This window comes from Protopterus annectens, chromosome 1.part0 (assembly GCF_019279795.1).
Source record: "Protopterus annectens isolate FY-2018-M chromosome 1.part0, PAN1.0, whole genome shotgun sequence".
In the NCBI taxonomy this organism is placed as follows: domain Eukaryota; kingdom Metazoa; phylum Chordata; order Ceratodontiformes; family Protopteridae; genus Protopterus; species Protopterus annectens.
The window spans coordinates 1,226,975,651-1,226,987,794 of NC_056725.1; the positions used below are offsets into that span (position 1 = coordinate 1,226,975,651).

General features: G+C 41.9%; 1 protein-coding gene across 1 annotated transcript in view; it reads left to right on the forward strand.

Annotated features, from left to right (window-relative positions):
- Window positions 1–12,144, forward strand: part of WDR35 (WD repeat domain 35) — a 2,872,164-nt gene that overhangs the window by 2,327,292 nt on the left and 532,728 nt on the right. The gene's annotated exons all lie outside the window — the stretch shown is intronic.

Genomic DNA, 12,144 nt, shown 5'->3' on the forward strand with positions numbered 1-12,144 from the left:
CATAGTCTGAATCTTGAGTGCCTGTGTTCAGTGCCTAAAATGCAGAAGTATTCAGATTGTTATTGCTGGTAAACAAATTTCAAGCTTGGACTGTACTGACACTAATTATATTGCATTAGAGAGTTATAACAATTTAAGCACTTTTGCAACTGTCACAAATTCCGTTATTGACTGTTGGTTTTTGCCAATTTAGGGCCCAGCAGATGCGCTCTTTATACAGTCTTGGGCTAATTTTAGTGAAACAAAAGAAGCTAAGGGATCAAAAGTCCAGGCATTGTCCAAAGTCCGCCCTAGTAAAGTCCTTTCATAATATGGTCTCACACTCCTTGAAAGCTGTAAGCTATTCCAAGAATAATAACTTATTGATGTTTTATCCACAATTAGCTGCACTCTCAGCAGCCACCTTGATATGTACCTCTCAAAGTAGTAGCATTGTTCTCAAGCTTGACAGAACCTAGACAGCTTATGCAGAGTATTCCTTTGAGCCCCCTAGTAATGACTGGGAAGTCAGTATGTTCTGGTCTCTCCCCAGGTTAAGGAAGGCTCATTGACCTAGGTTGAGTAGTCCTTTGGGTCTCCATGCTAAGTGGATCCACAGGAAAGATCCACAAGTTAGACATGTAGTGCCTTTAGCATTTGTGCCTTATCAGCTGAATATGCCTACTGCTAACTCATTACCTTGTGCATCTGATGAACACAACAACCCCGTCCAGTTTTTTGGTAGGCTGTATTTCTTCTCTGCCCTCATCCTTCTCCTGGGAATGAACTGCTGAGGATCCTGGATTCCTTGTGCTAGAGAGTAGGAATGCAAGACCTGCCATCCCTATGGCTCTGCTCCTGATGACTCCTCATTTGGAAAGACCGTCATTCTTATGAATTCCACTATTAACTGGCCCATTGATCCTATGCTTTCTCCCTGGAAATGGTTGAACCAAATCATATTTAGAAAGTCAGACAAAGAAATGTCAATCACTTACTTAGTTAGCTTGGTTAAGGTTTGGTTTGGAAACTTGATGGGGAAAATATAAACTAATAAAGCATTTTTTTCAGGGAAAAAAAAAAACATTCTGCCATGTCTGTGTTCCTCCCCCAACACACACACACACACACACACACACTTGTGTGTGTGTCCCTATCAGAAGGACAAAAGGTCACAAGAGTGAACACCAAAAACTCATAAGGTCAAAAAACAAAACACATCTGCATTTTTGCAAGGGGGACAAGCCCCTCCAGCACCCCCTGCTAATTATGTATACAAACTCCAAGATTGCATCATAGTGGGAAAAGGAGCAAAACTCCAATCCCCACTGTACCACACTCCCCACGTCAAGGTCTGTGTTGTTCTACCTTCTGGGTTTTTGATGTTCCTGGCTCGTTATTTTGACATCCCCCTTGTGAGTTTTCATTCTTCTGATATGGACCCCTATATATATATATATATATATATATATATATATATATATATATATATGCATACATACACACACACACACACACACACACACACACACACACACACACACACACACACACACACACACACACACACAACTTCTGACATTGCACTGTACTTAGACTTCATTCATTCATTCACAGGCAAACTTGTGATTATCAGCCTAATCAGTTTGACCACTTAATTGTTTCTCATTTCACTTTGGAATAGAACACAGTTAATTTTTTCTCTGGAAACTTAAACTAGAATGTTTTGTAGTAATATTTTATTTGCTTTATTCTAGATGACTACAATTGATTTATATTTTGTTACTGCAAAATGACCTGATGAGGGCTGCTATTGATATTTTTCATCTTGCCCTTCTGTCCTATTTCAGTCCGTTTCCTCATATTATTAGGCCAAAACACTACAATTTCAGTTGCTTTGCTTCTGCAGCTAGCAGTGCTGTTAACCAGTGGCTTCTTAGGCTCACACTGGAAACACTGTCAGTGTTTAGTTTTCACTGGCTTTCTGAGACATGTTTTAAATTTAAGCAGCTAAAATGCCTGTTGTGATATATTTACATATTTTCAGATAAAGCACTTGAAGGTTTTATTATGCCTTCTTGATGGTAATTGCTAGTAACTTATTTCATTATCATCCAAACTTTATTGCTGTGTTATGAAGCTGTCATTTTTCTGAATGGCCTACGTGTTTGTTTATAATGTTCATTTGAAACTTCTTAGCTTGGCAGGCATTTTGTGAGCTTTCTAGTATCCATTCCGAACTAGTTACTCGTGTAACCCATTCACTCTGAGACGCATTCCTACACAGAATAACATATGCAATTTCAGTTGCAATATGGTGGAATATTTGGTCATCTTTTGCTGCCTGTAATGGAAAATTGAAGGCTTTAGGTAGTAGTTAGTGTTTTGTTATTGTTAGCTAAATTAAGCATTTAACTAGAGGGGAAACAACTCCTGGATGGAGTAAAGTGGATGCATGGGCGGAGTTGTCCCTTACCCACAATGCACCAACTCCAATTATCTCAGATCTTGTTTGCCACTTGAAAGCGAAAGAGGTGGTGCGAGCTTCTCTCAAGCAGATAAGTGCTTGTTTTTCTCAAAAACGATATTTTTCATTCCTGTCTTTATATTTGAATATCTATAGTTCTAATTCCTTCTAAATTTTAGTTTTCTTATATTGTTAAGCAAACTTTCCCCTCTTTTAGTATGGTTGTACTCTTTCATATACTATTGCTAGTATACTTTCTTTTACAGTTCTGTAGTTCTCTAATACCATTGTTGGTATTCCTGAAATGGTATTCCTGCCTTTTCCGCTTTAATTAAAAAAAAACAAAAAAAAAAAAAACTTCTGTCTGGTATTTAAAAATTGTTTCGTTTCATAAACTGTCTGTGAACTACATTGTTTTTCTTCAGTATGGCTGATAAAGACAAAAGCCCGGCTGGGTTTAAAAAATGTGAGAAATGTGGACACAAAATTCCTTTCTCTGAAGCCCACACCCTTTGTGTGTACTGTTTGGGTCCACTCCACCTACAGAAAAATTGTGCAGTATGTCATGCTTTCAACCCTAGAGCTCTGGTTGAATGTAAAAACAAGTTGATCCTTAGGGGGTTGCTTCCCTCTTCCTTTAGTGGGGCATTATCTGGAGCTTCCCCCTCCTCTAGTACATCTTCAGAAAAATGTCAACTCCCTCGGATCCTAAACGAAAGAAAATTAAATCCTTTGATCTGACCTCAACCTCGGATCCAAAACTAAAGAAGACAGATACCTTGGATCCGACTACACTATTGGATCTGAAACCTAGAATGACTAAAGTTATATCAGATCAGAGTGCTTCCGATGTGGCTCTGAAAACATCGGATTTGACACCTGCTATTTCTTGTCTTCCGATAACCAGATATTCTCCTTCAGTGGACCCAGTCCCTTCTAGAGTCCCGTCACCTTTTTTAGAGAAATGGATGTGTATCTCTTTATATGTAGAATCATGACAAGTTAACACCTAAGGCAAGAAATGATTGAAATGTCTAAATATTCTGAACATCTAAATGATTGGTAATTAATACATAAGAGGGCCATATGCTGATTGGCTGTTAGCCAAGACAGGTAACTTTTACTTTGCAATTAGGCATCCTAATAGATTCAAATAGCAGGTGGGAAAATCTTTTTATATGTATTATAGGAGTAGGATTATAATTCACGATTATTAATATTGAATGGACCGTATGTCTGTTAATGCATATCAAGATGTATGGTTAGGTATCTTAATGTATTCCTGGTCAGCAGGCTCCATATGCTTTTAGGGTTTACATTATTTTCTAATTTTTTTGTAGTTCTGTGGATACTGGGATCCATATACAGAGTTTTTGAGTATACTACTATAATAATCCCTAGAGACTTATTAGTCTTTATTGTAGCTGGTTTATCTATTGGCTATCAGTTCATCCACATAGGATCAATTCCCTTGACCGGTTTGTCTCAATACCTAGGTTTTCCATCTACCTTCTATTGCTAAGTTTAATAAATTATTATTATTTTTCCATCATATTTGAATGCGGGGGGGTTGATGTCCATATTGGAAGGAGGATCATTATGAGGAATGACTACATGATTTGATTACTTAGACGTGAGTTATAGTGGACTCAGCACTGGTAGAGAGGAAGTAGGACTCAGCGGTGCCATCCTGGAATTGTTGGTATATGTCTGTATGGATGATTTAGATATACAGGATCTGATCAAAGTGGTAAGCTTAGGCTGATTTTGTCCTGGCAAGTCACCAGAGGTTGATATTGTCCACTATATTGTCAGATCTGGGATCACATATATATATATTCCATTTGATGCTCATTCATTATGAAGAATTTAAATTTGATTAAGGGACTATCCTCCGATAGTGAGGACTTAGCAATTTTTGGCATTGGGATGGATTCCAATTCAGAGAATGGGGCCACACCGGTCAATAAGAGTGATACATCTGAAGCTGTGTTTGCCACTCTAACTAAACATATGCATTCCCTTAGGAACAATGTATGGCATTATAAACTGTTTAAGGCCTATACAGTTAAAGGGGTAACACCCAGAAGTTTGCAAGTCAGAACCCAACCAATGGTGAACAATCCTGACCAGGCCCTACTTCAGCAATGGAGGGAGGCACAGCAAAAAAACTACAGTGCAATTTGTGGAGATACTGATGGGCTTTCATGACAGAATTATAGATGCAGAAATTGTTGCTATCACTAAGTTAAGCGAACAAGCTAAGGAATTTGAGGGACAGCCCACTTATTCTTTATGTCTTAAGAAACTAAGCACTAAATTGACTAATTTGGAAATACAACCTAAGGAAAGAAAAAAGAAAAAATCCTTAGGGATATAACAGACTATGAACAGGGGGACCCTTTGTCTAGGGGCAGCAGTAAGCATGTTAGGTTCTCCAAAACAGTGTAAGAAACTTCTCTGTGTGGAAGAGTTTCAGTCCATATATTTCTAGTTAATCACTGTATATTAATCAGATCAGACAATAGTAGTAGAAGTAGCGAACGTAAACTCGTCAAGTCAAAAAGTAATAATAGAAAATATATAATTCTACAGCATTACTAAGTATTCAAAAGTAATCCAAGCAAGGCAGGCAGTCTGTTTCCAGTCGAAAATCCTTTATTAAGTACACAGACAAGCGATCCAAGTAAAACAAAAATAGAGTAATAATTTCCTCACAAGCTTTCTAAATATATATATATACTTTTTATCAGGCATGGGAGTGGTTTATTGTGCTGTAAAACAAAGTGTTATTGGTACACATGTTAAATTCACATCCCTTCCCCCATCAGTGTGACATTCGAGCTGATGTCCTTCAAGGATGCATCTGCAGTCCTTACAAATGGGTTGTCCTGTCGTCAGGCAGCCCTTCGGTCGGCCGGATTCCAAAGTCTGGGTCTGGCTTCGGCTGGTGGCGCACTTCACCCGACGTCATTGCGGCAGTTTTCGGGTATAAAGGCATCAGCCGACGCCATTTTCCTCAGTCTTTCTTGCCGCGTGGCACCCGAAGCAGAAGCTGTTCGCAAGTGCCGGTCGGTCAGATCCAGAGATTACTACTACCGAATACTACTTTGAAGACTTCTATAAAGCTAAGTACCCCGTTGGGGACTCTTTCTTGCCTCAGCCGATGTCAGAGAAAGTTAATAACTGTTTATCTTGTGGGAAACAAATACCTCATAAAGATTTCCACTCCTATTGCATACACTGTTTAGGCCCAGACCACGACGTAGCAGCTTGTCTAGCCTGTGCTTCTTTTAACCGGCGGACACTGAGACGTCGCTCGGACTTTGCTGAACAGATTTTCGGCTCCGATTTTGCCTACATTATGCCGTCGGATCCTCCGACTACGCAAATAACTAAAAAACGCAAAGAAAAGGGCCGACACTCGCGGTCCGTGGTTTCGGCTGAAACCACGGCCAAGCAATCCACGAGTGTCTCGGTTTCGGCCGAAACCGAGCAAGCGGTTCTTTCTTCAGCCGATAACTTGCCTTCTACCGAGGCCTCTTCTATTCTGGTAGAAACGGCTTCTGAAATCCAGCCTTCTGTTGCGATTTCACAGGATTTATCAGACACCATTCCACTAGATATTTCTACTCCTGCACGTGGAGCTGCTAGGCCTCCTTCAGCTATGTCTATTAAGGCCTTTGCCAGGGCTAAAGCAGCCAAAACTTCCAAACCAGTGCCTGCCAAGCCCCCCTCTCACAGGCCCAGCACCAGCTCCCATATGCTTTCTTTGGCACAGGATCTCATCACTTTAATCCGTGGATCCCAGCCTCATCCAGACAGGGCCTCTCTCCCTCCTCCAGAAAAGAGGCCTAGAGCAGAGCCCCTGAGCCAGTAGCCACAGATGATTCTTCTGATGATTCAGAACATTCAGATCCTCCTGAGGCTTCTTATTCTCCTTACGAAGACTCCGATGCTGAGGAGTCCATCCCTTCAGCCTCTCCTCCTGAGGAATTTTCCTTTGGGGAAACCTTGCATGCTATGAGGAACAATTCCAGTGGCAGGGCCAAGATTTCTCAGACTCAAGAAAAAGGCTTAGGACCTTTCTACACTTACCACAGCATAGGCCTTTAGCTATTCCTCCAGTTCTATCTGTTGTTGATGATGCATTTAATGATGCTTGCACTTCTCCTGATACTTTACCTCCGGCTCCTGCTAAACCAGATAGGTACTACAGGGTCCCGGACACTCATCACCACTTATATAAGGCCCCTTTTGCAGATCCAGAGACTCTCTCTCAGGGCCCTAAAGCTGTAGCAGCTACTTCTTCTAAAAACCCCCTCTGAAAGGGATTCCAGGTCCTTAGAGATGGGGTAAAAGTTTACACCTCTGCTACTTTGTCAGCTAGAGCTTTGAACTGCCAATTTCATATGATTCAATATCAAGAGTTTATGCTTGACCAATTGACTAAAAAGCTGTCCTCTGAAGAATCTTTAGATAAAAGTATGTTCAAGAAATGTTACATAACATTCAGCAGGTTAGTAACCATTCTTTAAAATGTGGCTATGATGCACTGGAGGCTTCCTTTAGATCAGCCATGACGGGCACAGTTATCAGGAGGCATGCATGGTTGAAAGAACAGGCATTACCAGACCATATCAAATCTAAGCTTTTGGATGCACCTATGGACAAGGTCAATTTATTTGGTGCCCCCACAGCAGGTTCTGAAAAGATGGAAGAGAAAGCAAAATCTGTGCAAACAGTAAAGATTTCTTACAAGTTCAACCTCCAAGGTTTAGCAGGAATTGGCCCTCCAAGAATTGGTCCTTTCCGAGTCCTCTAAGGCACAAAGAGGCAGGAATAGGCTCTAGAGGCAGAAACCAATCCAGGGGTGCCTACAGGGTCGCCAGTGGCAGGGTAACAACCAACGAGGCACGGACACAGCCACCACCACTACAACAACTCAATCACAGTGACTTGGCGGTGGCACCGCCTACCAGGGAACAACTAGAAGCACCCTCAGGCGGAAAGCTAACCTTATTTTCAAGAAACTGGCACTGCATTACAAGAGAAAAATGGATTTTGCAAACTATAGACCAAGGTTACAGGTTCCATTTCCATACTCTACCAGGAAAGAGAGGAATGCCAAACCTACCACCTACTCAAAGGGCAGAAGCTCTAAAACAAATATCTCAATTATTAAGAATGAGAGCTGTGGAAAGGTACCATCTATGGAGCAAGGGAAGGGATTTTACTCCAGGCTCTTCCTGGTACCAAGAAAAGAAAACAAATGGAGGCCTATTCTAGATCTGTCCACTCTAAACACATTCCTCATTGTTCCAAAATTCAAAATGCTGACTCTACAGCAGCTTCTTCCCATGCTGGGCAAGGAGTCTTGGCTGGTAACTCTAGATCTCAAGGAGGCATACCTGCACGTCCCCATAAGACCAATTTGCAGAAGATACCTCAGATTTCTTGCAGGATCAGAGCATTATCAATTCTCAGCATTGCCCTTTGGCTTATCTACTGCGCCCAGAGTGTTCACGAAATGCCTGGCATCAGTAATCGCTCATTGCAGACTTCAGGGAATTCAAATCTATCCCTACCTGGACAACTGCCTGTTACAAGCGGACAACAAAAACAAATTAACAGAAGACTTACAAAGAGTCATCTACCTGCTACAAGCCCTGGGATACACAGTCAATACAAAAAAGTCAAGGCTGATTCCATCCCAAATAATAACCTTTCTGGGTGCAGAACTGGACACATCAAAACAAATGGCATTCCTAACTGCAGAAAAGAAAGAACAACTTCCTCTCTACTTCTTGGCATTAACAAAGCAGAGCCATCTAACTGCAAGAAAAGTGTTACAAGCTCTAGGCTTCATGGCATCCTGCATAATTTTGGTCCCTCATGCCAGGCTTCATATGAGAAAGCTACAGTGGTACCTAAAGAATTTGTGGTCTCAGCACAAGCACAGCCTGGAAACCAAAATTCCAATGATCCCATGCCTGAAGCAAGAGTTCTTATGGTGGGCTCAGGCCTGTCAATCAAACACAGGACTGCCCTTCAGCAAAAGTCATCCAAGACAAACTATCACGACAGATGCCTCAGACCTCGGTTGGGGGGCACACATAATGGACAAGTGCATTCAAGGCCTATGGACTCAAGACCAACTGCATCTGCACATAAATCTAAAAGAAATGATGGCAGTAAAATTGGCAATCCAGGCATTCAGACCTCTTCTCCACGAAGGCTAGCTGTTGATAAGGACAGACAACACCACAGTTATGTGGTACATCAACAAACAGGGAGGCACACACTCATACCCCCTATGCCGGCTGGCACTAGACCTATGGGATGTGGCTCTGGGTTACAACCTTCAGTTACAGGCAATTATGTACCAGGGAAGGAAAACATTCTAGCAGACATATTAAGCAGAACTATAACAGATGCCCACGAATGGATGCTGCATCCGGACATCTTCAAAGCCATCACAAGAAAATGGGGATTACCACAAATAGACTTGTTTGCATCCCCATACAATCACCAGTTGAAGAAATTCTGCACAAGGACTTACCACCCACTTGCTTGGAAGGTGGACTCCTTATCCTTCAGTTGGAAAAGCCTGACAGCATACGCATTCCCACCACTTCCTTTGATGCACAAGGTGCTTCTCAAGATCAAAGAGGAACGTCCAAGGATCATTCTGATAGCCCCAGACTGGCCAAGACAACATTGGTACCCACTACTGAGGAGCATGTCCAGGGAACAAATATGGAAACTACCACTGATCCCATTACTGCTGACACAGAACAACTACAACATTCTGCATCCAAGCCTAAAAACTCTGCAGCTAACTGCCTGGAACATTACATGACAGAAATTAACCCAAATTTATCCCAAAGGGTTAAGGACATAATCCTGGAGGCTCGTAGACCTTCAACAAGAAAGAATTATGCAGCAAAATGGAAAAGATATCTCATCTGGAGTGCTGCAAAGGGCAAGATGTGACACTGGTGAACATAGCCAACATCCTGGAGTACTTGGCTGAGCTCTACCACACAGGCCTGTCCTATTCCTCCATCAAGATACATGCATCAGCTATTTCAGCACAATACAGCTTGGATCCTCCTGTCTTCTCGCATCCTCTGCTCAGACAGTTTCTGAGGGGAATTAAAAATGTAAAACCTCCCAGGAATCCTCCATTGCCAGCATGGGACTTGAACTTTGTGCTAGAAAAACTGACTCTGCCTCCTTTCGAGCCAGCAGCTACAGCAGACTTGCAATACTTATCCTGGAAGACTGCCTTCCTGCTGGCAATAACTTCAGCAAGAAGGGTCTCTGAACTACAAGCATTAATGGCAGTACAACCCTTCCTGATCTTCCATCAAGATAGAGTGTCCATGAGAACAAATCCTACATTTATGCCTAAGGTGGTATCCAGAGTCTCTTTAAATCAGGCTATCCACCTTCCTACATTCTTCCCCAATCCACAGAACGGGAGAAAAGCTCTTACATACCTTGGATGTACACAGGCAATTACGCTACTACCTGGACAGGACAAAAAACAATAGAAAAACTGACCAGCTTCTGGTAGCTTATGCAACAGGAAAAGAAGGAAAACCAATTTCTAAACAGACAATCTCCAAATGGATAGGAAATTGCATTAGATTTTGTTACTCCTACCATGGAAAGAAAACTCCTGAGAACATCAGGCCTCACTCCACAAGGGCCACAGCCACTACCACAGCTTTCTTACGAGGAGTGGCTACCAAGGACATTATAGAGGCTGCTACTTGGACCTCCGTGCATACATTTGCCAAGCATTATAACTTACCTCTATACTCTAGATCCCGTGCTGGCTTTGCCACTGCTGTTTTGCAAGGGATCCTGACTACACCATAATCTATTCTCATTTCCTCCTCCCCTAGTTTAGCTATGGTATTCTACCCATTTGTAAGGACTGCAGATGCATCCTTGAAGGACATAGTACAGTTTTGTACCTACCATAAATGTAGATGTCCGAGAGGAATGCATCTGCAGTCAGGATTACCCACCCTCCTTCCCCTCTGAGGTACTCCTAGGGTACTTACCAATCTTCAGCTAGCTTGGGGGGATCTATTATGGTGTATTTGTTTGTATATATGTACATACATGTCAATTTTGTGTGTTTGCTCTCTACTATTTGGAAACTTTGGCATTTATCCAAATTTAGCCTACCAAGAGGGCACCTGGCATCTGGGGCAAGAAACACTGAGGAAAATGGCGTCGGCTGATGCCTTTATACCCGAAAACTGCCGCAATGACGTCGGGTGAAGTGCGCCACCAGCCAAAGCCAGACCCAGACTTTGGAATCCGGCCGACCGAAGGGCTGCCTGACGACAGGACAACCCATTTGTAAGGACTGCAGATGCATTCCTCTCGGACATCTACATTTATGGTAGGTACAAAACTGTACTGTCCTGCCCTACCTAGTAGCTGTCATAATAATATATAGCCCTAATGTACTTTAATGGTACATCTTATTTAACCAAATTATTAAGTAGATTATTAAGTCTGTGATTTTATACAAGGCAATAATAAGTAATCAAGGTAAATGGCTGTGGCTTCAGTAAGGGAACCTCCACTTGCTACCACCGGTCTATAAGGTGGGTCTTCTCTGTTCTTGTGTGGCTTTGGTATTCCAAAAAAGTAAGGTAAACGTGGGCATGGGCTCCATAAATAATTATAATTGTAAAGATTTTCAGTGATAAGTTTTTCTTCCCATAATGTGGTGAGATTAGTGTTCCATAAATCATGCTCTTTTTATGTCATCCATGGCAAATAACTCATAAAATCTGTTATCCTCCAGCATATTTTCTATCTTTTGGTTGTAGCTAGTGGTATCAGTCACAAGTATACCTCCTCTCTTGTCTGCCTTCATTACATGCCTGGATTTATCATTGTCTAGCTCAAGCAATGCTTTTCTTTCTCCCTGTGTTAAGTTATAAAGTTAAGTTAAAAAGTTTTTTCTTTTCTTTTAAAGTTTTTTCTTTGGTGGTTTTTTAAGCAGTTTCCTGATATCCACCTCACATTTCACTTCGAAAGCAGTTAGTGTTTGATGTAGTGGTGGACAATAGCTGCTAGGCCTTTTTATAGTTTCATCAATAGGCTTATTTTCAGTGTCATTACTTTTGCCATGAAACTGTACCCTTAAGTTGAGCTTCCTCACAAACATTTTAAGGTCTATCAATACTTGAGCAACCTCACTCATGCAGCTTGGTACAAAAGAAAATCCTTTGGACAACACACTTTTTTCCTCTTCAGTCAGTCCTTTAACAGAGTGGTTCCAGATAAGTGGAGCACCTGTTATTGTGGTACCTGTTGTTGTTGTTGTTGTTATTGTACTTGTTATTGTGGCTGTTTCCTCTCTCTGAGCCTGGGACTTGGGTTGTAGTCGGGATTGCCCAGGTATTGTATTTCCCTCACCCCTGTCCACTGTTTGGATCTCCTGTCTCCCTGGGAGTTTGTGGATAGAGTATGAGACCTCTGGAATTCCTCCTGTGCTTTCTGGAATCTTGCTGGGTTGTAGTAGTATTCCTCGCTGTGGCTGTGGTATGGGGGGACCTGGTAAGAGAGAGAAGCTGTGGGGCTCTGGTGGTGGTCGTTGTTCTTGTTCTGGTACTGGTGCTGGCTTTGGTATTGGTGTGGTGGTTGATGTCTGTGCTGTCGAT